At 38.7% G+C, this 23,529-nt stretch overlaps 1 long non-coding RNA gene across 1 annotated transcript; it reads left to right on the top strand.

Annotated features, from left to right (window-relative positions):
• Window positions 1–9,691: 9,691 nt before the first annotated feature.
• Window positions 9,692–22,712, top strand: LOC113082907 (uncharacterized). Its single transcript, XR_003282976.1, has 9 exons — window positions 9,692–11,248; window positions 12,108–12,215; window positions 14,677–14,863; window positions 16,908–16,961; window positions 17,097–17,125; window positions 17,892–18,027; window positions 19,245–19,316; window positions 20,248–20,320; window positions 22,304–22,712. It is a non-coding gene; the product is annotated as an uncharacterized LOC113082907 (long non-coding RNA).
• Window positions 22,713–23,529: the final 817 nt, after the last annotated feature.

The following is a 23,529-nucleotide window of genomic DNA, read 5'->3' as shown; positions in this document are numbered from 1 at the left end:
TGTAGAAATTGTGACATAAATATTAGTTAATGTAATGATTACTACAATGATGCATTATACTAAAATTACTATTAATTTTTTTTTTTTTTAAGAATTATTTACCAGATTTTTTTTTAATTATATTATATTATATTTTTATAAAATTGTTTAATATAAAATCAGTTTATTAGAGATGCTTTTTGATTTTTAAGATTATTAATATTTAATGAAAACATTAAAATAGAATCCAGAAAATCCATGAAAAGCCAAATTTGGTAAACATAACAATAAATAGAAAAAAAAAAAAAAAAAACATTTCATGGGTCTTTAACGATTTTATTTTTATTAAAGCTTTAATAAATTGATGCAAATTGTAAGTTTCATGATTTCAAATAATTAGGCATGCTTTTTGATTTATTTAATTAAATTGAACCATTAAAAATGTATCTTGGACATTTTTCAACCTGGAAAAAAAAACTATGGATTTTATAGGGTCATATAAACCCTTATTTATGCAAAATGTCTTATTAAAATCTTGGATTTTTATTTTTTTTACAGTAGATTAAATTCCGATGCTTTGTGGGATCAGCTTCCAGTCTGTGAAGCTGCTATGAGACACAGTCTGTAAAAATGTCATGAGGTTGAATCATCTGGACATTCAGCTGTCGAGTAGATCACTGAATCGTCTGGTTTATCTGCTGTTGAGTAGATCACTGAATCGTCTGGTTTATCTGCTGTTGAGTAGATCACTGAATCTTCTGGTTTATCTGCTGTTGAGTAGATCATTGAATCTTCTGGTTTATCTGCTGTTGAGTAGATCATTTAATCTTCTGGTTTATCTGCTGTTGAGTAGATCATTGAATCGTCTGGTTTATCTGCTGTTGAGTAGATCACTGAATCTTCTGGTTTATCTGCTGTTGAGTAGATCACTGAATCTTCTGGTTTATCTGCTGTTGAGTAGATCACTGAAACGTCTGGTTTATCTGTTGTTGAGTAGATCACTGAATATTCTGGTTTATCTGCTGTTGAGTAGATCATTGAATCTTCTGGTTTATCTGCTGTTGAGTAGATCATTGAATCGTCTGGTTTATCTGCTGTTGAGTAGATCATTGAATCTTCTGGTTTATCTGCTGTTGAGTAGATCATTGAATATTCTGGTTTATCTGCTGTTGAGTAGATCATTGAATCTTCTGGTTTATCTGCTGTTGAGTAGATCATTGAATCGTCTGGTTTATCTGCTGTTGAGTAGATCACTGAATCTTCTGGTTTATCTGCTGTTGAGTAGATCATTGAATCGTCTGGTTTATCTGCTGTTGAGTAGATCATTGAATCTTCTGGTTTATCTGCTGTTGAGTAGATCATTGAATCTTCTGGTTTATCTGCTGTTGAGTAGATCACTGAATCGTCTGGTTTATCTGCTGTTGAGTAGATCACTGAATCTTCTGGTTTATCTGCTGTTGAGTAGATCATTGAATCTTTGGGACATTCTGCTTTTGAGTAGATCATTGAATCGTCTGGTCTATCTGCTGTTGAGAAGATCATTGAATCTTTGGGACATTCTGCTGTTGAGTAGATCATTGAATCGTCTGGTTTATCTGCTGTTGAGTAGATCATTGAATCTTCTGGTTTATCAGCTGTTGAGTAGATCACTGAATCTTCTGGTTTATCTGCTGTTGAGTAGATTGATGAATCTTCTGGTTTATCTGCTGTTGAGTAGATCACTGAATCTTCTGGTTTATCTGCTGTTGAGTAGATCACTGAATCTTCTGGTTTATCTGCTGTTGAGTAGATCACTGAATCTTCTGGTTTATCTGCTGTTGAGTAGATCACTGAATCTTCTGGTTTATCTGCTGTTGAGTAGATTGATGATTCCTCTGGTCTATCTATTGTAGTGCAGATAGTGTGGATGTCTTTGTTCTTGCCCTTCATCTTGTTGATATCCTCATGTTTGGGGTTGTTACAGTCAATCTCCTGCAAAAGAACTTGTTATCTTCCAAATCTTCTTGTTTTTAGCAGTTCATAAATATCAATCATCATCAACATTATCACTAACCTCTGCAGTGTGTTCATTCAAAGAAAGAAGCACAATGGAGACTGTCAAAACATGGGGAGAATTAATGTTACATTCAAACAAACATTAGGAATTTTCTCAAGAAATACAATATATGTGTGCTTAATCCAATTTTGGGGCTTTTTACCCGGAAGTGAGATAAACTTGACAAAACTTTCTATGTTGGGAAAGCTGTAATTTCCTCATTTGTAAAAACGATACTATTTATGTATTGGCCAATACTCTCTGTGTAATTATAAAATGCAGAACGATTATTTTAAGGGGTAGGGTTAGATGTAGGGTTTGTATAGTGTGATGGATTATACATTCTGTACAGTATAAAAATTATTACGTCTTTGTAAAGTCCCCATTTAGTAAACCTGTGTGTGTGTGTGTGTGTGTGTGTGTGTGTGTGCGTGCGTGCGTGTGTGCGTGTGTGTGTGTGTGTGTGTGTGTGTGTGCGTGCGTGCGTGTGTGCGTGTGTGTGTGTGTGCGTGCGTGCGTGTGTGGGTGTGTTTTTGCTACCTCTTGGGGACATGGATGTGTTTTTTTACCTTCCATGTGGGGACACGATGACCAACTGGGGACAAAATCTGTGTCCCCATAAGGATGCCCATTGGAACTGATAGGAAATAGCATGCTAATATAGCCTGTGCAAATTTCTTAGCTCCTTACTTGTGACCCCAGAAGGTGGTTTTACCAGTGTTGGAGTGTGAGGGTGTGTGTTCGGATTTGCCCCCTGAGCCGGGTCTTGGTACTGCAGTGTGCATATTTAATAAATCTCCGCCTCATATTTACATGTATGGCGGGAAACTAAGAAGACGTGTTTCCCCCTATGGCTCGGTCCTGGTACAGCATTGTGCATACTAAATAATTGCCAGATATTACATATCAATAAATGCTACATATCTTGGACACAAGGAAGTTATCTCAAGTTAACTGCTCAGCTTTTGATGGATATCAACCATGTATTCTAGTAAATTAATAAAGTATGATGAATATAGACTATCGTACGCTTCGACTATAAAAATTAATATAATTTTCAGACACTTTGTATGTTATAGCCTAGTATGATGTTTAGATCTTGTTCTACAAGCAGCCATAAAATATCAAATTGTTTTACCAAAACGTTGAAAAACAAACACCTGCTAAACATAGTCAATTACTATTCATGAAATCAGAAACCCATGTTGTAATTCATGTTATGTTAGTATCATGTTAGTAGATCGTGTTGCTGATAGCTTTAGGCTAGCTAACAAGATAGCACACGTGATTACAGTAGGTACAGCCTGTCCACGCAACGCAGTAACCCCACCCATTTGTATAGCGCCCAATACAAAGTAATGATAAAGCTATGAAACAACGTATATTATGTAATTATTGTTATCCTACCTTAGACATGTTGTCAGTGAAGATAATGTCCAAACTATCGTTTGATGTCAACAGGGACGGACTGACAATCTGTGCGTTCTGGAAAAGTCCAGAACGTCCGTCCTTTTAAACTTACGGAAAAAAGGCACAGTATAAACATATAAACTACCGGTATTTATTTACTTCAGATCACCGTTCGCGGGGCCGGTATACGTCACCATGGTAACCGCGGCGCGACTCAAGTTATTTTGCTTAGAATTATGGGTAGTGTAGTATTTCTCCAGAAGATCGCAAATAACAAGGTTGATTTTTATACTTTGTGGCTTTTATGGGAGCAGAAACTTTCGTTTCTCAGCCTCGTAGCTCATGGTCAATCTAACTTGGATGGTTTAGGGGTCTCCAAACTTTTTTAGCTACTTTTTAAAAATGAAAGTGGCCGAGAGCTATATGCAAAAATTAAATCTATAAAAAAAAAAATAACTAACATTAATAATGTCTCATAACTCTCATATTAACAACTATGCCAACTGTTTTAGACCTAAACGAGTTATTGTAAGGCTATATGTCACCTTTAATTGACATATAAAAAAATTATTATACTGTAAAAACACATAATTATTGTTGATTTTATAGTACATCATAACTGTATTTTCATGATTATAGTGACCAAAATGAGCATTGTTATCACATAATCCTGTTCAAAAAGTACTAATACTACACAATAAAATCAATTCACCAAGTTTTATGTCGAAAGCCAGCAAATAACAAATAAACTTACCATCAATATGCACTTTTTGTTTGCATAAACATTAAAATAGTATCATTAAAATGATGGCCAAATTTGAATGAAGTGTCTTACAACATGTTATCTACTAACATGTACAAGTTCAAATAAAGTTTTGACAAAAACGTTTTTATAAAAAGATAAACCTCGCATATTTCAGTCTTTAAATCATTCTTATAAAAAGAATGATTCAAAAAAGACAAAATACTGACATTTACAATACACAATAGCTTATCTTTTATTATTAAAAGTACAGTTTTTTTTTCATTCGCTTTGGTACTATTTTCACAAATAAGGTGTACATTTTCAAAACTCTTAGTACAAAAATCCAAACTGATCACATTTGTAACACAGCTAGTCATTCTTTCAAAACCGGATCTCATGCTTTCATTCAGTTGCACATGTTTTCATTCCATATAATCATTGTTTCAAACACAAGATTATTGTAATATGTAATGAGAACACTTGGTTTAATCACTGAAACACAACAGTATGATCTTCTTTCAGTTTAGTACTTTTAACATTCAGTTCATCCAACAGCAAACAATGCAAGATACTGGTTTCAAATCGGCCTTAGAAGTGCTGAAATTAATATGCTACAGTACTATAAAAGACAGATTACACAGTTTTCACATTAGGCAATACACTTTTATATGCCAATATATTTAGTACATTACCCAACATTTACATAATGTCACGGGAGGAGCACAAGACAGACACAGTGGGCGTGGCGTCAGGCCTCGGAGAGGCTTTTATTAACAGAAATCATAAAACAAAGGGAATAAAAGTGGCCAAAAGGGGGAAAGTGTCCAAAATAACAGGGAATCTGGTGTCCTCGTCGTGCTGCGGGGTTCGTGTGGGTCAGGCAGTGTTCATCAAGGAAGGGTCCAGGTAAGGGGCGGAGTCCGGCGGCCGCACGCGCTCCCCTCCTTGGTCCGGGGCGCGAGGGGCGGCGGCTTCCTCTAGCGGCCGCATCTCTCTCGTCGGCCGCGGCGCTGGTAGGGGACGGACGGCCCGGCATCCTGGCCCGTCGGCCGTGTATACGGGTGCGGTTCCCATCCGGATCGCGGGTCCGGCAGCTCACGTCTTGGTGGCGCGGGAGTCCCTCAACGCACCCTTCCTGGACCCACGAGGACACCAGTGTGCATGCACGGGGAAGAGACCGGTCTCCTGAGGAGAGGCGCGTTGGGCTTTTAAACAGCGGCGGTAATGAGGCTCCACTTCCTTCAGGTGTGCCCCATCACACGCCGCCAGCCCTGACTCGTCCAGCGCCCCTCCTCTCACACACCCACTCCAGTCGGGAGCCTGGTGAAGGGCGGCGATTTAGGACGGGGTGCCGGTGATAATCAGGGAGGAGGCAGCTGACTCGTCACATTCCCCCTCCCAAGCGACATCCCCGTCATCAGGGCGCCGCCCACACGGGAGTGCTACCATCCTCAACCAGGCTCCAAACGGTCGGAGTGGGCGGGGCTTCCTCTCCGGGCGGTCCTCCCTCTCGCAGCGCACCAGAACAGGGACAGAGAAACCGGGTTTTAGTGACAGTCTCAACCAACCACAGGGTAAAATGACAATGGAAAAGTCACTTACCCCTTGTGTGGCTGGGAGGCTGTCCCCAGTTTTCCTCCGTCCCAGTCTGGGTTCTCACGAACGTTTGCAAGCGAGAGGGAGTGACGTCACCAGACGTTTCCCAACTGCGCTGTCTAGGCTCCGCCTTGCCCGCATTCTCCACCAGTGTCACGGGAGGAGCACAAGACAGACACAGTGGGCGTGGCGTCAGGCCTCGGAGAGGCTTTTATTAACAGAAATCATAAAACAAAGGGAATAAAAGTGGCCAAAAGGGGGAAAGTGTCCAAAATAACAGGGAATCTGGTGTCCTCGTCGTGCTGCGGGGTTCGTGTGGGTCAGGCAGTGTTCATCAAGGAAGGGTCCAGGTAAGGGGCGGAGTCCGGCGGCCGCACGCGCTCCCCTCCTTGGTCCGGGGCGCGAGGGGCGGCGGCTTCCTCTAGCGGCCGCATCTCTCTCGTCGGCCGCGGCGCTGGTAGGGGACGGACGGCCCGGCATCCTGGCCCGTCGGCCGTGTATACGGGTGCGGTTCCCATCCGGATCGCGGGTCCGGCAGCTCACGTCTTGGTGGCGCGGGAGTCCCTCAACGCACCCTTCCTGGACCCACGAGGACACCAGTGTGCATGCACGGGGAAGAGACCGGTCTCCTGAGGAGAGGCGCGTTGGGCTTTTAAACAGCGGCGGTAATGAGGCTCCACTTCCTTCAGGTGTGCCCCATCACACGCCGCCAGCCCTGACTCGTCCAGCGCCCCTCCTCTCACACACCCACTCCAGTCGGGAGCCTGGTGAAGGGCGGCGATTTAGGACGGGGTGCCGGTGATAATCAGGGAGGAGGCAGCTGACTCGTCACAATAATCTATAATTTCCAAAATATCCATCCAATGTGTAATCAAGTGAAGGATCAATGAAGACATCCTCTACAATAATTTGGGCAAATTAGTTTTTATTTTTCTGATATAATTGTAACATAGGTATATTTTCTATAATGAAATTTAACTAAAGGAGAAGAAAACATAACATTTAGTGCACACATTACATTAATTTGTATCACGCCTGTCTTGAGCATTTGGCCATAGATTCTCATCCACATCACAATGAATGTTATCATTGTTCAAGCACCTTGGAAAAAGCCTTTTGGCGAGCATGCTTGACATTGGTCTACACTGATGTCATCACATGCATCATCCATGGCCTGAAGGAGGGTAGCACGCTCAAGGGGTTGGCGATCATAGACCTTCCACCTCCATGCTGAAAAACATTCCTCAATAGGGTTGAGGAAGGGAGAATGTGGAGGCAGGTAGAGGGTCATGAATCGGGGATGGGCCTGAAACCATGCTTGAACTACCTCTGCGTGGTGGAACCTGACATTGTCCAACACAGTTACATAGGTGACCCCTTTATACCTTGACAGGCTGGTTCAATTTCATTGAGGAACTCAATAAGATGTGCAGCATTATAGGAGCCAAGTAATGGCCTACGTCCTACAACACCATCTTCAGAGATAGCTGCGCACATGGAGATGTTTCCTCCAGGTTGTCCAGGCACTTGGACATAATTTATATGTTCATACAAACACGCATTTTTATTTCTGTAGTTCTCAAAATCCATATACTGTATATTCCTGACAAACCAATTTAAAATCTATAGGTTTACCAAACGGTTCAGTGATTAACCATTAAGATCAGTAAGAGATTTATGAAAGGTGGTTACTGTGAATGAAACATTTATTAAGATGAAACACTTATTTTGTGTAGTGAAAAGGATACTTTGTGGTTTTGTGTATTGTACTAAAACAATCGAAAATATGCTGACATGTTTGAAAAAAGTGCACTTTTGATGATCTGTCGTGATATTAGTAATATGAGTTGTGAAAATGTACACCTTGCTTGTGAAAATAGTACCAAAGTGAATAAAAAAAACTGTAAAATTCGGTCCGATTTTCCCGTGGCGTCTGTCGTTGCTATGTTGCTACGTTGCTAGAAGTTTTAATAGCCTAGCTAATGGATTTCCACTACCGATAAACGTTTGCTGTAGCTCTGCTAGAAGATTTATTTACGGAGAAGAAAAAAACACCTGTGGTTTGGGTGCACCCCCATCCTTCATATTGACTCGTTGCACCTGGAAAAAATGAGTGGGTCACTAAAATATTTTGAACTTGAGCGCAAAAGACGCCATATGTGAATGGCCCTTGGCGAGCTACCTCCAATCAGGCCACGAGCAACTGTTGACACTTTAGACATTATGTCTGAAAATAAATATCCTAGGGAGAAAATGAATGGGATTTTCCTGTTCTGTTGGGGGCCCCCTTGGAGGATCCACTGAGAAGCAGCTCAATTTAGCGCAGAATTCTCTATTTCTCTTAAAAACCCACAGATGACTATGTGATTCAAGTTTGATATTCTCAACATATTGACGTAAAAAAACAGGCGAAACATTGTTCCAAGAACAAACCAGTCAGAAGACATTTCACTCCACAACTTATGAATTAACTGTAGTAAAACAAACATTTTTTGGCAGAAATGTACCTGTATAAGTTCATATTGAAAATCCTGTTATATTAATATAGTCATGTAGGCCTATATTACATTTACATTACATTTATTCATTTAGCAGACGCTTTTATCCAAAGCGACTTACAGATGAAGACAGTGGAAGCAATCAAAAACAAAAGAGCTATGATATATAAGTGCTATAACAAGTCTCAGTTAGGTTAATACAGTACACGTAGGATGGGTTTTTAACTAATATAATAAATAAAAAGAAAACAGATAGAATAAAAAAATGAAAGAATAGAGCAAACTATACATATACAATTGCATAATAAATGAAAAGAAAATAGAATACAAAAAGATCAGAAAGGTAGTTAGATTTTTTAAAGATTAGAATTAGAATAGTGAGTGTTAAAGTTAGAGGGTCAAATAAAGATGGAAGAGATGTGTTTTAAGCCGATTCTTGAAGATGGCTAAGGACTCAGCTGCTCGGATTGAATTGGGAAGGTCATTCCACCAGAAGGGAACATTTAATTTAAAAGTCCGTAAAAGTGACTTTGTGCTTCTTTGGGATGGCACAATCAAGCAACGTTCACTTGCAGAACGCAAGCTTCTAGAGGGCACATAAGTCTGAAGTAACAAATTTAGGTAAATGGGTGCAGAGCCAGTGGTAGTTTTGTAGGCAAACATCAATGCCTTGAATTTTATGCGAGCAGCTATTGGAAGCCAGTGCAAATCGATAAACAGAGGTGTGACGTGTATTCTTTTTGGCTCATTAAAAATTAATCTTGCTGCCGCGTTCTGGATTAATTGTAAAGGTTTGATAGAATTGGCTGGAAGACCTGCAGAGAGAGCATTGCAATAGTCCAGCCACAGAACAAGAGCTTGAACAAGGAGTTGTGCAGCATGTTCCCAAAGAAAGGGCTTGATCTTCTTGATGTTGAATAAAGCAAATCTGCAGGATCGGACAGTTTTAGCAATGTGGTCTGAGAAAGTCAGCTGATCATCAATCATAACTCCAAGGCTTCTAGCTGTTTTTGAAGGAGTTATGGTTGATGTGCCTAACTTGATGGTAAAATTGTGATGAAACGATGGGTTTGCTGGAATCACAAGCAGTTCTGTCTTGGCAAGTTTGAGTTGAAGGTGATGGTCCATCATCCAGGAAGAAATGTCAGTTAGACAAGCTGAGATGCGAATAGCTACCGTCGGATCATCAGGATGGAATGAGAGGAAGAGCTGAGTGTCATCAGCAGTGGTATTGTCAAGCACGAGTCAAGACCAAGTCCACAAACATCAAGTCCAAGTCCGAGTCCGAGTCCAAAAGGGGCCAAGCTGGACTCAAGTCCGAGCTCCCAAAGGCCGAGTCCGAGTCCAGAAAGTAATAAAAAAAAAAAAACGGCTATATAGGCTATGTATTAAATGTAATGCAGTATGCTAATGTTTTTTAATAAGTTATGACAGTTTATTTATTTATTTTTGCATTTATATTTATACTAAATGTTTGGGCTACTGTTTTTGATAACGCATACATAATAGGTTTGTAGAAAATCAACAACAACAAAAAAAAAATCTATAAATATTTTCATAATTTTTCAGGAATTGTTGATTTCTTTTTCAACACTTGTAAGTCTGAACCAGAATATCAAGATATTTTATTATTTTGTAAAAAAGCACCACCATTTTATATGTATAATAAAATTTGAGTATGACAAACACAAATCCCTTCTATTATTTTATCCCTTGAGGTAGCCCTCGCACACAAAAAGGTTGGTTGGAGGATGGAGACCCCTGGTATATAACTATGTTTTATAATTATATGTTTGTGTAATTTGGGGTTTCTTCCTGCAGTGACACTTTTGTGTGTGAGGCCCCATCCATCCTCCCCTCAATACGCTGCAGTCGTCCTGTCCCTTTTGCAGAAAAGCATCCATAAAGAATGATGTTTCCACCTCCATGCTTCACAGTTAGGATGGTGTTCTTGAGGTTGCACTCATCCTTAGTCTTCCTCCAAACACAACAAGTAGAGTTTAGACCAAAAAGCTCTATTTTCATCTCATCAGACCACATGACCTTCTCCCATGAATGAGTATGTGGACAAGTGTCTTTTATACAGGTAACAGTTCAAACCGGTGCAGTTAATAAAAAGTGGAGAAAAGGAGGGCTTCCTGTGAGAGCTGGAATTCTTACTGGTTGATAGGTGATCAAATGCTTATGTCATAAACAATAAACTGCAAAAATATATTTTTTTAAAATATACAATGTGATTTTCTGGATTGTTATTTAAGATTCTGTCATTAGAGTAGAAGAGTATACCTAAGATAAAAATGACAGGCTCTTACGTGGTTTGTAAGTGGGAACCTGCACAATCCCCAGTGTATCAAATGCTTTTCCTCCTCACTGTAGATAAATGAGGGGAACACTTATTTTGAAAGTGCCATGTTGACACTGTTTTGGAGTTGCAACACTGAGTTCAAATGACTGCAAACAATCCCATATGATACTTCATCTGGTGCCCACTCTAAAGCAAAACTATATTCTTTCCAGTTATTAATTTAAAATAACTTTCATATTATCTGTAATCGAATGTGTTCCATCCTACAGTTCCTCCTTTAAAACCCTTGCCTCACACTTGAATTGCCAGGCAGGAGTTTATTTTACTAACGTGATTGTTTCTTTAATCAACATGACAAAATATTTTGTCTTTTTTATTTATAATACAGAGCTTAACTGTAGAGACCTACATTTCGGTTGGATAAAGGAGGGTACATAAATTAACCAATATCAAAAGCGTATGTTGGTTGATTGTTGTGGGTTTTTCCATCTTCACACACACACACACTCGAGACCGGTGTATGTCCTGGTTAAGACTATCCGGGTCCCCACATGGTCAACCCCTCCCCCACACCTATACCCGCGCGCGCGTCTGGAGCTAATGATTGCATCTCGTGACGTGACTCACTGGAGGAGCAGGAGCTGCAAACGCAGCAGCAATCAGCGTGTTCGTTCTCCAAGGTAAGCTAAACACTTTAATTTCAAATGTAATTCATGTTCCAACTGCATAACAAATGCCACTACCATATATTATGGAGAATGTTAATAACAAAGCAGGCCTTGCTAGCGATAATTTTAACTTTGCAGTTTTCTGTCGAGTCGGGTTTAGTCAGTATAATGTTAGATAACGTTAGTTTGCTAACGCGCCTATACATGTGCAATGTAAATGGAAACTATTTAGCTAACTACCACTACCAAGCTAACCGACTTATTAGCTAGGCACGATTGAAGCTTAATGCATGCCATACATTTTTTTTATTTATTTATTATTATTTTTTTGCGTGTTGTATAATTTAATCACAAATGTGATTGATAATCGATAAATGTATGTTTTTTATGATATGCACACTACAGTAGTTAGCTTGTATGTTAGGATGGACTACTATGACAATTAGCAAGTTAAATAGAGTACAGGATCAGTTGTCATAGCACTTCCGCACTACAGCGTGGTTAGGTTGTATGGCGGGAGAAAAGCTGCCATCAGGGGTAACTACATTACATTAATTATCCGTAGTAAAACTAATTAGACCATTTTTAAATAACTGAATGTTCATTTAAATTATTTAAACATTATAATGGACCTACTGTATAGGTGTTTTATGTCGTAGAACAACTTCAAACATCTTTAAATGCTTGAAATCATTGATTTTCACTGGTAGTTTAAGAAAACGCTTGACTACAATGTAGGCAACACAATCCCAATTATACCATATAAAGACTATTATTGTGTTATATCTGACAGGCTAAGAACTAACTACTTTGTCATACAATTGGCAATGGGTTATTTACTGCATTTAAACTTATGTCTCTTGCTACTTAGGTTTTCACTCATGGAGAGAAGAACTTGGACCAATCCAGGATGCGGAGTACCATATCCAAGCGGGGATTGATAAACCATGTCTCCAGCGTTTTATCAATAATTTTAAAGGTAAATGTTAAACTCCTTAATATGATTTAGCTGGAATCAGTAAAATGCCTTCAGTGATCAAGTCTCTTGCTCAAGAGCACACTGCACAATGGTGGTTGCTAGTACACTGGGATATTAGAACTGACAATTCAACCGCTTTTAGACATTTGATAAACCATTTTGTCCTTCAGCACAGTGCTTTAAGCACTTTTGCTTCTGTGCCCAGCCTGATTGCAGTAATCTAAGGGTTTGACAGGGATTATTCCCTGTAAAAACAGACCCTTTTTTTTCTTTTCTTTTTACCTTTTATTTAACCAGGTAGGCCGATTGAGAACAATATCTCCTTTGCAACGGCGACCTGGGGAGCCGCTGGGATTTGAAACCAGGAAGTCGTACACCCAAAGCATGCACTCTACCACTGAGCTACCAGGGGCCAGTTCTTCATACGTCGCTTATTATATCCGAGATCAAATGACACATCCAAGATGATATCATCGTGCTAATCATGATCCGGCTAATTGGGTTCTTCGAACACACCTGTTGTGTATGATTAGTATCGCTGGATTGAGTTATCTGAGATAATTGCGCGTTCATGTGTTGTCTTAAAAGGGGATATGTATCGATACTCGAACCATGATCAGCAGTGCAGCGATTGCAAGACGGCAATGTAATGACGTCATATAATTTAAAACGACAACTGACGAAAAACTTGACAAATTTCTGGACTTTTATAAGGAAACAGACAAGCAAACAAAGCTACATAAATGTTATAATAGATATATAAAACAGATAATTGATACATGTTTTTATTTTATTAGAATTTTTTTCATGATTCCCAGTTATTTAGATTCGCAATTTAAAATAGTTGTTTAGTCTTTACATTTTTATTTCAATGTAGAAATTAACTATTAATTTCATATTTGGACAGATTTGTTACGTGACAGCATTAATGAAAGTTTCTTAAGGGTCAATCTCATGTTATCTGCATCTCCTGCGCTCCATCAAGCCACTCGAATAATAGCAGTCATCACTCAAAATAATGCACGACTCTATTATCTGTATAGCATGTGTGTAAGAATAATACTTTGATGACAAATATTTCAGTGAGTAAAACTGGCTGTGTCTATAGCAGGCTGTTATGTACTACACAGCATTTTTATATTATTAAAAAAATTTTTTTTAATGATTATTATTTTAAATTATTGTCCCTGGATCAGTACGATACTCTTGTAATAAACTAGCGGTGGTAGCAGACATATTTTGAGTATCAGTTCTGGTTGAAAAGAAGCAATCTAATCCTGTTTACATGAAATAAGCTGCTCCCGAGCAGGTTTAAGCTAACGGACCTGTTGCTATGACAGCAGCTCCAGGATGAGCTTCGAAGAACCAAACGATCCAAGATCAGACCAAATCGTCAACAATCAAATCCAGCTAACTGAGTTAGCTACGTACGAAGAACAGGCCCCAGGTGTTTTTGCCACTGAACTCATATTCAAAGGTGACTTTGTTGTGGAGTACCGAGGGAAACTACTGTCACAGCAGCAGGCAGAGCTCCAAACTATTGAGTACAATGAGTCTGCAAAGGTTTTTCTTTTTGATTTTCAGTGGAAGAGTAAAACATGGTGGTAAGTAGATGAAGTGGCTATGTAGCAACTTTACAATGCAAGGGCCATGTCTAAAATCTAGAGTTGTTCTCTTTATGTTAGTGCCTTTGTCAATACTACTTCAGTTACAGTTATCTACCCTTCAGTGCACCTTCGCAGTGACCGCTATCTGCCCTTCACTGCACCTTCGCAGTGACCGCTATCTGCCCTTCACTGCACCTTCGCAGTGACCGTTATCTGCCCTTCACTGCACCTTCGCATTGACGGTTATCTACCCTTCACTGCACCTTCGCAGTGACCGTTATCTGCCCTTCACTGCACCTTCGCATTGACGGTTATCTACCCTTCACTGCACCTTCGCATTGACGGTTATCTGCCCTTCACTGCACCTTCGCAGTGACCGTTATCTGCCCTTCACTGCACCTTCGCAGTGAACGTTTTCTGCCCTTCACTGCACCTTCGCAGTGACTGTTATCTGCCCTTCACTGCACCTTCGCAGTGACCGTTATCTGCCCTTCACTGCACCTTCGCAGTGACCGTTATCTGCCCTTCACTGCACCTTCGCAGTGAACGTTTTCTGCCCTTCACTGCACCTTCGCAGTGACTGTTATCTGCCCTTCACTGCACCTTCGCAGTGACCGTTATCTGCCCTTCACTGCACCTTCGCACTGACCGTTATCTGCCCTTCAGAAAAGGCAAAAAACATGGTGCGAGTCATTTGTCCAATTTGCTTTTACAAATACACTATTCCATACAATAGTCGCTTATAGAATTGTATTTATTGGTATATCCTGCTCATATAATTTAATCAAATACTGCTTCTTCATAGTCGAACCTCTGTGCTAATACATATTAATGAAACAAATGTTTCTATACAGCATTGATGCATGTGAAAAGGACTCCTCTCTTGGGAGACTTGTTGATGACAACCACAGAAGACCTATTTTTGCAAAATGAAAACCATAAGTAAAGAAACCACACTTGTCTCTTCGCGATTCGAGATATTACACCTGGAGAAGAACTGACTTACAACAACGTGACTCAAACTGGCCATGGAGAGCACAGGTGAGTTACCTTTTTGTTTCTATATCCAATATGCCACCTACCTGGATAAGAGTTTATATTTCATGCAATTTGTTGCAGACACTCCAAACAAGAAAGCTGTAGTAGAATGTGTTTCTATCTTGGTTTACTTAGCAGTAACAATTTGTTTTTATGAGATACATTTCCTATGCCAGGTTTGATTACACCAACTGGTTTTTATTTATGGAAATGCCTTTATTTCCATAGTTTTAATGAATTGCATTAGTTCCGATGTCACAGTGGATTCTGTTTTGGATTTATCTATTGTATGCACCCATTGGGTCTCATTCATGAAACATTCGTAAATATACGAGTAAATATGTGAGTGATTTGTGCGTAAAGAGAACTTCCTGAAACTCTTCTCCTGATTCACAAAAGCTTCGTAAACGTCAGATGTGATAGTGAAATGTGTGTGTTAATGAATTCCAATCAGTCGTAAATGGGACACGCGTACACGCTCATTCTCAATTACCATAAATCCAGCCCATTAAACTAATATATATTAAACTATATACGAGCATCATATTATGACACCAAACGAAGGATTTCAACATGTCTTCTCAAAAGTGAATGGAAAAATAAAAATTTCTCAGCTGCAGAAATTTAAGTTTTATTATCAGAAGTTCATTCAAAACGCCACGTTTTATTTTCAAGCGTATATAGTGGCGTATCAGGTCCTAAAAAAAGGAAGCTTTGCAGCATATTACAGATGCTGTTAATGGAGTTTCATCTGTTATTCGAACAGTCCCCGACGTGAAAAGAAAAACCTTATGTAATTTATGTAATATTTTTTTCAAAATGCTGTGTAGATATGTACCCGATTATGAATTAAAATGCAGCCGTATTAATGAGCAAAACGTTCAGACGTTAAACGCACTATTTACGTGTGGCTGGGAGCAGGTGTAGATTTATTTCGTACCAACTAACATTTGGAAAATACGAACGTTTTAATGAATCCGAAAATTTACGCCAGAACCACTTTACTCGCGATTTACACAAATTCGTTTTGCTCATGGTTCATGAATGAGACCCATTGTGTACACACAATTAGAACATATAAAGTTGTAGCAAAAAGTAAATTTAACTTGTTGCACTCATGCATCCATTAAAAATGATTGTATTACATGCCTATATTACAAAGATTAGAACCACATATGCAGAATAAATGCAGTGGTGCTGTCTGATCAATACCTATTAGGGCTGCACGATATTGTGAAAAAATGACATTGCGATATTTTATTTTTCTGCGATATATATTGCGATATTTTTTCTTACAAACAAATGGGGTGAGCACACTTACATTCTCATTTTAAATGATTTAAACATAGACACCAACGTGTCAATTGATTAATATGCGCGGGGGAGAGGGAGCAAGACAGAGCTCGTGTTGTTTGAAAACGTCTCTCTCTCTCTCGATTCAATTCATATTGCTTTATTGGCATGACATACAAAGGTACATATTGCCAAAGCATTGTACATATCAGAATATAAACAAACAAAACAAAAATACATATATATTCATAAGAAAAAAATTACATGCAAAATAAATCCATGTACATTTCTATAAACATTGATGGTACTTCTAATGTTCTCTGTCTCGCTCGCTCGCTCGCTCGCTCTCTCTAGCAGCAGCGCGCTCTCTCTCTCTCTCTCTCTGTCTCTCTGTCTCGCGCTCTCTCTCTCTCTCTGCCCTGTTAAACTTGCATGTGGTTTTCAGTCCTGTCAATGATAAACTTTCACTCTATGATGGTTAAGCTGTGCAATTAATCTGCGAATCACATTCGTCAAGGGCCGGGGAGCAGCTGCCCGTACAGTTAATGAATAACGGATCAACTACGACAGCCTACATCGCACATCCTGCAATGTGACTATCGTGGATTCGTACATCGCGATATCGATGCTTAAACGACACATCGTGCAGCCCTAATACCTATCCTCCTCTGCAAGGATGTCCCATGTTTTTCTCAGTGTAAATGCCCTCTTACTATATTTCACTTGTTGCCATCTGTGTGGTTTCCTCTCCTAGCCCCCAAAACACACTTCACTGGCACGGACACCCTGTTCAACATGCCCGTCTCAGGTAAAAGCAACTGCCCCCCCACCCCATCACACGTATCAGTGTTGCAGGTCTCAAACTCTAGACTGATTGATTAGTTATTGTGTAAGGGAAGTGAAAAGTATAAATAAGGACTAACAAATGATGTTGTTCTTGCAGATGATAATTTGCAGAGTGAGCGCTCGAAGGTAAGTGCATAAGTGCCCCAGACTGGGTCAGTCTGTGGATCTGCACTATGCATTCATGATTGTCAACGTTTCCAGTGTCTGGTTCCAAAGTCAAATGAACATTGAATTATACTTTTGCATAGCCCAAAAACGTCACTACTACATCGATTTGTTGCTATATTAATACTTCAAGCATAATATTGGCCCACATAAGTATGGACACTAAAGCATTTCTCATGTTCTGTACTTTAAATTTGAAGTTACACAAAAGACAATGTGGATACATGATGTTTTGATGCAAGCAGGAAAGACTTTTGTTTCTCATCAAAACAGTGCTATAAAGTAGAGTAAGGTAATTACTTAAACTATAAAGAGATTAATACACATAGCTTATGTTGGTAGCATGAGCATGATGGTTTGAGGCTGACTTGATAACTCGGACTTTAGTCGAATAACTAATCCATACTGCATGACCGTAACAAAGACAAGTTTGGTTTCCAAACCTGCATTTATTTGTGGGCACCCTGTCATATTTACATTTAAAAGGTTTGTGATGTATTTTCATTATATTGTTTCAAAGTACTGGTGTACAGAACAAAAGAAATTCATTTTCAACATGAAAATCTTATCCCTAGTGTCAGTCTGTCTGAAGTAATGGACCATTCCAGGTTACTTAAATCCAAATTAAATTATCAACTTTTTTTATAGTATTGCATTTTTTTTTTTTTTTTTTTTTTTTTTTTTTTTATAATTTCTGGTACACTGATTGTTATATTTGGTTCAACAGTTGCAGGCCAGGATTGACAAATTAAAAACACCACAATCGGTGTGAAACTCTGTATGAATCTACGGCTGAGAAGCGAAATGCTCTTCAAAGACAGCGAACCTTACTCCTACTGCAATTGGCAAACTTGGATAAAATGGTGAGTCATTTTATTGTACGTTGACAGAACTTGGGTAAAATATTTTTTGTTCTAAAAAATGCAGCAGGTAAACCTAGCCTGGCTAACGTCAGACCAATTCTCATTCGAGACTTGGTCTGGGTACCACCTGTTCATTTTCTCGTATTTGAGGCGTGGTTTACGAATGCCCAGAGCAGTTTATTGGGCGCTACGAATGTCTATCAAATGCGCTTGCTTCTGAAATTGTTTAACAGTTGCTCTTTTTTCAAAACAAACTCTGTTCTTAACTACTTAAAACACTATCTAAAGCTGAATCGAAAGGTAATTTCGTGTCTGATGCCATGTTGGATCCATAGAAACTTCTTCAATGTGTCGCCTATTAGGGCTGCACGATATTGGGAAAAATGACATTGTGATATTTTATTTTTCTGCGATTTTATATATTGCGATTATTTTTTTCTTACAAACAAATGGGGTGAGCACACTTACATTCTCATTTTAAATGATTTAAGCATCGACACCATCATGTCAATTGATTAATATGCACGGGGGAGAGGGAGCAAGACAGAGCTTGAGAGAGGGGCGCGAGAGAGTGCGCGAGAGCGAGAGAGTGCGCGAGAGAGAGAGAGTGCGCGCGTGCTCGCGAGAGAAAGACCGAGAGAAAATGCCCTGTTAAACTTGCATGTGGTTTTCAGTCCTGTCAATGATAAACTTTCACTCTATGATGGTTAAACTGTGCAATTAATCTGCGAATCACATTCGTCAAGGGCCGGGGAGCAGCTGCCCGTACAGTTAATGAATAACGGATCAACTACGACAGCCTACATCGCACATCCTGCAATGTGACTATCGTGGATTCGTACATCGCGATATCGATGCTTAAACGACACATCGTGCAGTCATTGTCTTGCTGATCCCTCCCCGTTCTGTGATTTGGTTCCCTTTTTCAGGGGAGAATTTAGTCCATGGTGTCCAGGCTGCCTTAGCAGCATGAATCAAATTGTGCGGAAGGCAGCCTGGGAACACCCAGGGTAAGGTAAACCAGGATTTGCATGAATTGAAAATAAGATTTACCTACTGCTATTTATATATTTGATGGAAAAGATTTTAAACATTACTGTTTGTAATTAATAGGCTTAAGGGATAGGGAACAACAGTGATTTTATAATTGTATGTACTTTAGTTAAAAAATCATTCTACACTTTCTGTAGCATTGAATTTTTTTATTTGATTTTTAGCTGGGCCCAGAATCACATCCAGTCACTTAAACAGCAGAAGATTCTGTGATACCCTCACCAACAGACACACAGGTAATAAGACAGGTTTTTTTTATAACCATTTAGTTTCAGAGCTGCACATTATACATTATATTATAGTAATTATTTCCCAGCAACAATGTTGATCAGAATGTGTTTGACAGAACGATGCGAGGATGGCATTATTACAGGCTTTGTCCCAACCCTGTTAGGGCATACTGGATTTTTTGCGCACATTTACGATACGTATTTACATTTATGAATGACAAATTGTAATATAATTATATCGGTTTCTACATTTTAAACAACTTAACACAAACGATGGATACAAACGCCCTCTAAACAATCCTGAAAGTTTGGTTGGCACTTAAACCTAATAGGTAGTAATGAGTATTTATGATAGCTTTTGGGGACATTGACCTGTATTTTAACTGTCCTTATGGGGACACTTTGGCTTAGTGAGGATGGAATCCTAGTCCTCTTAAGGATAACCATTGGAACTCGTATGTAATTTCTTGCTGATACAATTTTTGTTTATTTATACAACTAAAAACTATTATGATCCTCCTACTGTTTTTTGCAAACTATAAGGTGCACCGTAGCAGTTTTCCTATATAGTTCATTGGGTACATCCGTCAGTAAAAACCATTATAAATCCTAAAATATTGTTCGTCTAATTACTTTGTCCGCTGAAATTTGGAGACCATGTATTTAAAATGGCTACCCTCATACACTGTCCATAAAAGATGGATAGAAACATTCTCTAAACAGAAGTTGGTAATAACCTCAGGTCTTTATTTTAAATCCACTGTGCTTGTGTACAGAGCAAAAACAATAAAATATGTTGGCCCTAATAATTTCTAGCAAAAGGAAAAGTGTTGTTTCCCCTTGTTTTTGTTTTGTAATACTGTTATTCAGTCTCAATAAAGTGCCTTATCTGTTTTGTAATTTCATAGCCTCAAATGATAATTATTTTTTATTACAGGTATGGTCAGAAATTGACCATGCATCTCCAACCAGCGAATGTGTACCACCACTGGAAAGAACGGAGTGTATTTGTAAGTAACAACATTAATTACTTGCCTGTCCAAAGTCTGTCCATTAGGGTTACATAAAATATCTACCTTTTTAACTCCCTATTCTTGGAAGTTTGTGGTCTGAAGATCACATTTAACTGTGACAGGGTTTAAAAGTAGTGTTGTCAAAAGACCCGGTACTTTGGTACCAAGTCGGTACAAAATTTTTAAAAATGTGACACTACCAGGTTTCTTTAAGTATTGGTAGTACCGAGGTCTCGTTCAAACCCGGTTCAGCGCTATGATTTCCGTGAAGCAGAGAACGAGGATGGAATCTCAAAATCCAGTCATGAAAATGAAACTTACATTTTAATATGGACAGTCATGGAATTTGTCAAAGTTAGCGTAAAATCAAATCAAATCTCCGTATGGACCAGTATCTGTAAATGTTAAGCCGCAAAAAAATCTGTGTTCTGCGCGTCTCTGTGTGAATCAATGAATGGCAGAGACGTGCAGGTTTGTTTACTACATAGTCTGAAGCGCATGACGCTTGTATTAATTTCAGCATCTGAGCTTCAGAGTTCTCTCTCCATCAAACGATCTGAACTTTTCAGTTCATCTCAATGGACGCACAGCGCACCTGTATTTGATGCTCTGTAAACTCTGTGTGAAGGCGCACGACTCACCGTCGCTTTACTGATAGCGCTGTTTCTCACACATGCAAAGAGAGAGAGCGCGAGAGTCTTACCACGCTGAATCGACACGCTATATGGAAACTATTCTTTGTTGTCTTCTCCTGTCAAAATAATGGAGTTCATTTACAATTATTCATTTTCGAACAAGCAGAAGACACTCCGGTTTCTCCGGTAGTGGGTGGAGCTAATGTGCAAATGGCAATTTCATTGGCTGACGCTCAACTAGCACCGACCCTGTTTTGATTTCAGCAAATCAGTTTGACCGAACGCAGACAACGTGATTAATATTCATGAACCCAGCAGCTCATCAATTCATAGTGCATTGTATATACATTAGTATGATAGTAAAATTATCCTTTAATAATAATTATGATCTATTACTATTTTTCTTACAGAAACCCTCAATGACCAAAAATATCTTAAGCATCACCACCAGTCTTAAGTTCAGTTAAAATGACAAATATGCATTCATTAGGCCTAAAAGTTAATTTTTACATAAAGGCATTGTGCTACTAAATATTACTATTATTTAGTAAAATGTATGTGATACTGCTACTACTGTTAAAACTTTATTTTTTTAAGAAATAAATCACAATATTTCTTCCATGTTTTAATTTTAATAGCAAATCCCCTTTATTTACCAAAAATAAAATGTTTAAATTTCATAAATTAAAAGACAAATTAAATTTGGGTGAAACTTATTTACTGTTTTTCATAATTATATAACCTGTAGAAAAATTTTAAACACAATTGTAAATAAGTATAAAGGATGGCATTGGTTTTATTTTTATTATTTTATTAATATATATATTTTTTTAATTGGCATATTTTTGTGTTTTGCTTCGGTACCGAGAACCATGGATTTTCACTGGTATCGGTATCAAATACTGAAATTTGGGTACCGTGACAACACTATTTAAAAGGTATACGACTCACCAAGAAATATTTTGATTGTGTACTGCTCTGCATACAACTGTATAATGTCTAAACGTTAAACCAATATGTCTCTAATGATCTCTTTGTAAGAGACAAAACCACAGTAAGATTATTTATCGTAATGTCATGATGAGAATTACAAGAAATTGCCCCCAACTCACGCTCGGCCAACATCAAATTGTAGGCTATTATTCCTGCTGTTGTGCTCATGTGTAAATTGAGGATAGAACGAACAAGTGATGATATTTGATACCTTCTGGGGACATGCATTGACCTGTATTTTAACTGTCTTTATGGGGACACCTTGTTTAAGTGGGGATTGCATTATATGCATAATATAATTTGTGTAGAATTCTCAAGACCTTTTATATTTGTCATGTTTGACTGATTACAGGTTGCCTTCCTTCACAACATGGACACAGATTCCAGCTCTGCAGAAGATGGGAATGTGTCCCACTCCAATCCCAAGGTAAGAAAGTATAGATGATGGCCACAGTTCATAAAAGTTTGGAGAGTTCATTAATTTTATCTTGACTGATTTTTGTAACAGTTTAAAAGGCAACTCTTTCAATGTTTGTTTGATACTTGAGACCCATTCATACTTCATAACTTGCATTCATTTTTGCAATTATATATTAAACTAGATTATTAATCTGTTCTGGTCCATGTCTAAATTCTAATACAATCACATCGCAATTCAAATAAATTGGATCATTACTTTAGAGAAGTGACTACTAATTATAAATGTAGAGAACAGAAAATCATTGCATGTACATAACAAAAATGATCACTTTTAAAAAAAACTTTTTTTTTTTTTTGCAGTTTACAATTGTACAGGTCCTTCTAAAAAAATGTAGCATATTGTGATAAGTTCATTATCTTTCCATAATGTAATGATAAAAAATAAACTTTCATATATTTTAGATTCATTGCACACCAACTGAAATATTTCAGGTCTTTTATTGGTTTTAATACTGATGATTTTGGCATACAAGCTCATGAAAACCCCAAATCCCCATCTCAAAAAATTAGCATATTTCATCCGACCAATAAAAGAAAAGTGTTTTTAATACAAAAAGTCAACCTTCAAATAATTATGTTCAGTTATGCACTCAATACTTGGTCGGGAATCCTTTTGCAGAAATGACTGCTTCAATGCGGCGTGGCATGGAGGCAATCAGCCTGTGGCACTGCTGAGGTGTTATGGAGGCCCAGGATGCTTCGATAAGCCTTAAGCTCATCCAGAGTGTTGGGTCTTGCGTCTCTCAACTTTCTCTTCACAATATTCCACAGATTCTCTATGGGGTTCAGGTCAGGAGAGTTGCAGGCCAATTGAGCACCAGTAATACCATATTTACCAGTGGTTTTGGCACTGTGAGCAGGTGCCAGGTCGTGCTGAAAAACAAAATCTTCATCTCCATAAAGCTTTTCAGCAGATGGAAGCATGAAGTGCTCCAAAATCTCCTGATAGCTAGCTGCATTGACCCTGCCCTTGATAAAACACAGTGGACCAACACCAGCAGCTGACATGGCACCCCAGACCATCACTGACTGTGGGTACTTGACACTGGACTTCAGGCATTTTGGCATTTCCTTCTCCCCAGTCTTCCTCCAGACTCT

This window comes from Carassius auratus, unplaced genomic scaffold, assembly GCF_003368295.1.
Source record: "Carassius auratus strain Wakin unplaced genomic scaffold, ASM336829v1 scaf_tig00037141, whole genome shotgun sequence".
NCBI classification, from domain to species: Eukaryota; Metazoa; Chordata; class Actinopteri; order Cypriniformes; family Cyprinidae; genus Carassius; species Carassius auratus.
Note: the sequence above shows the minus strand (reverse complement) of the source record. Positions and strands in the feature narration are given on the sequence as shown.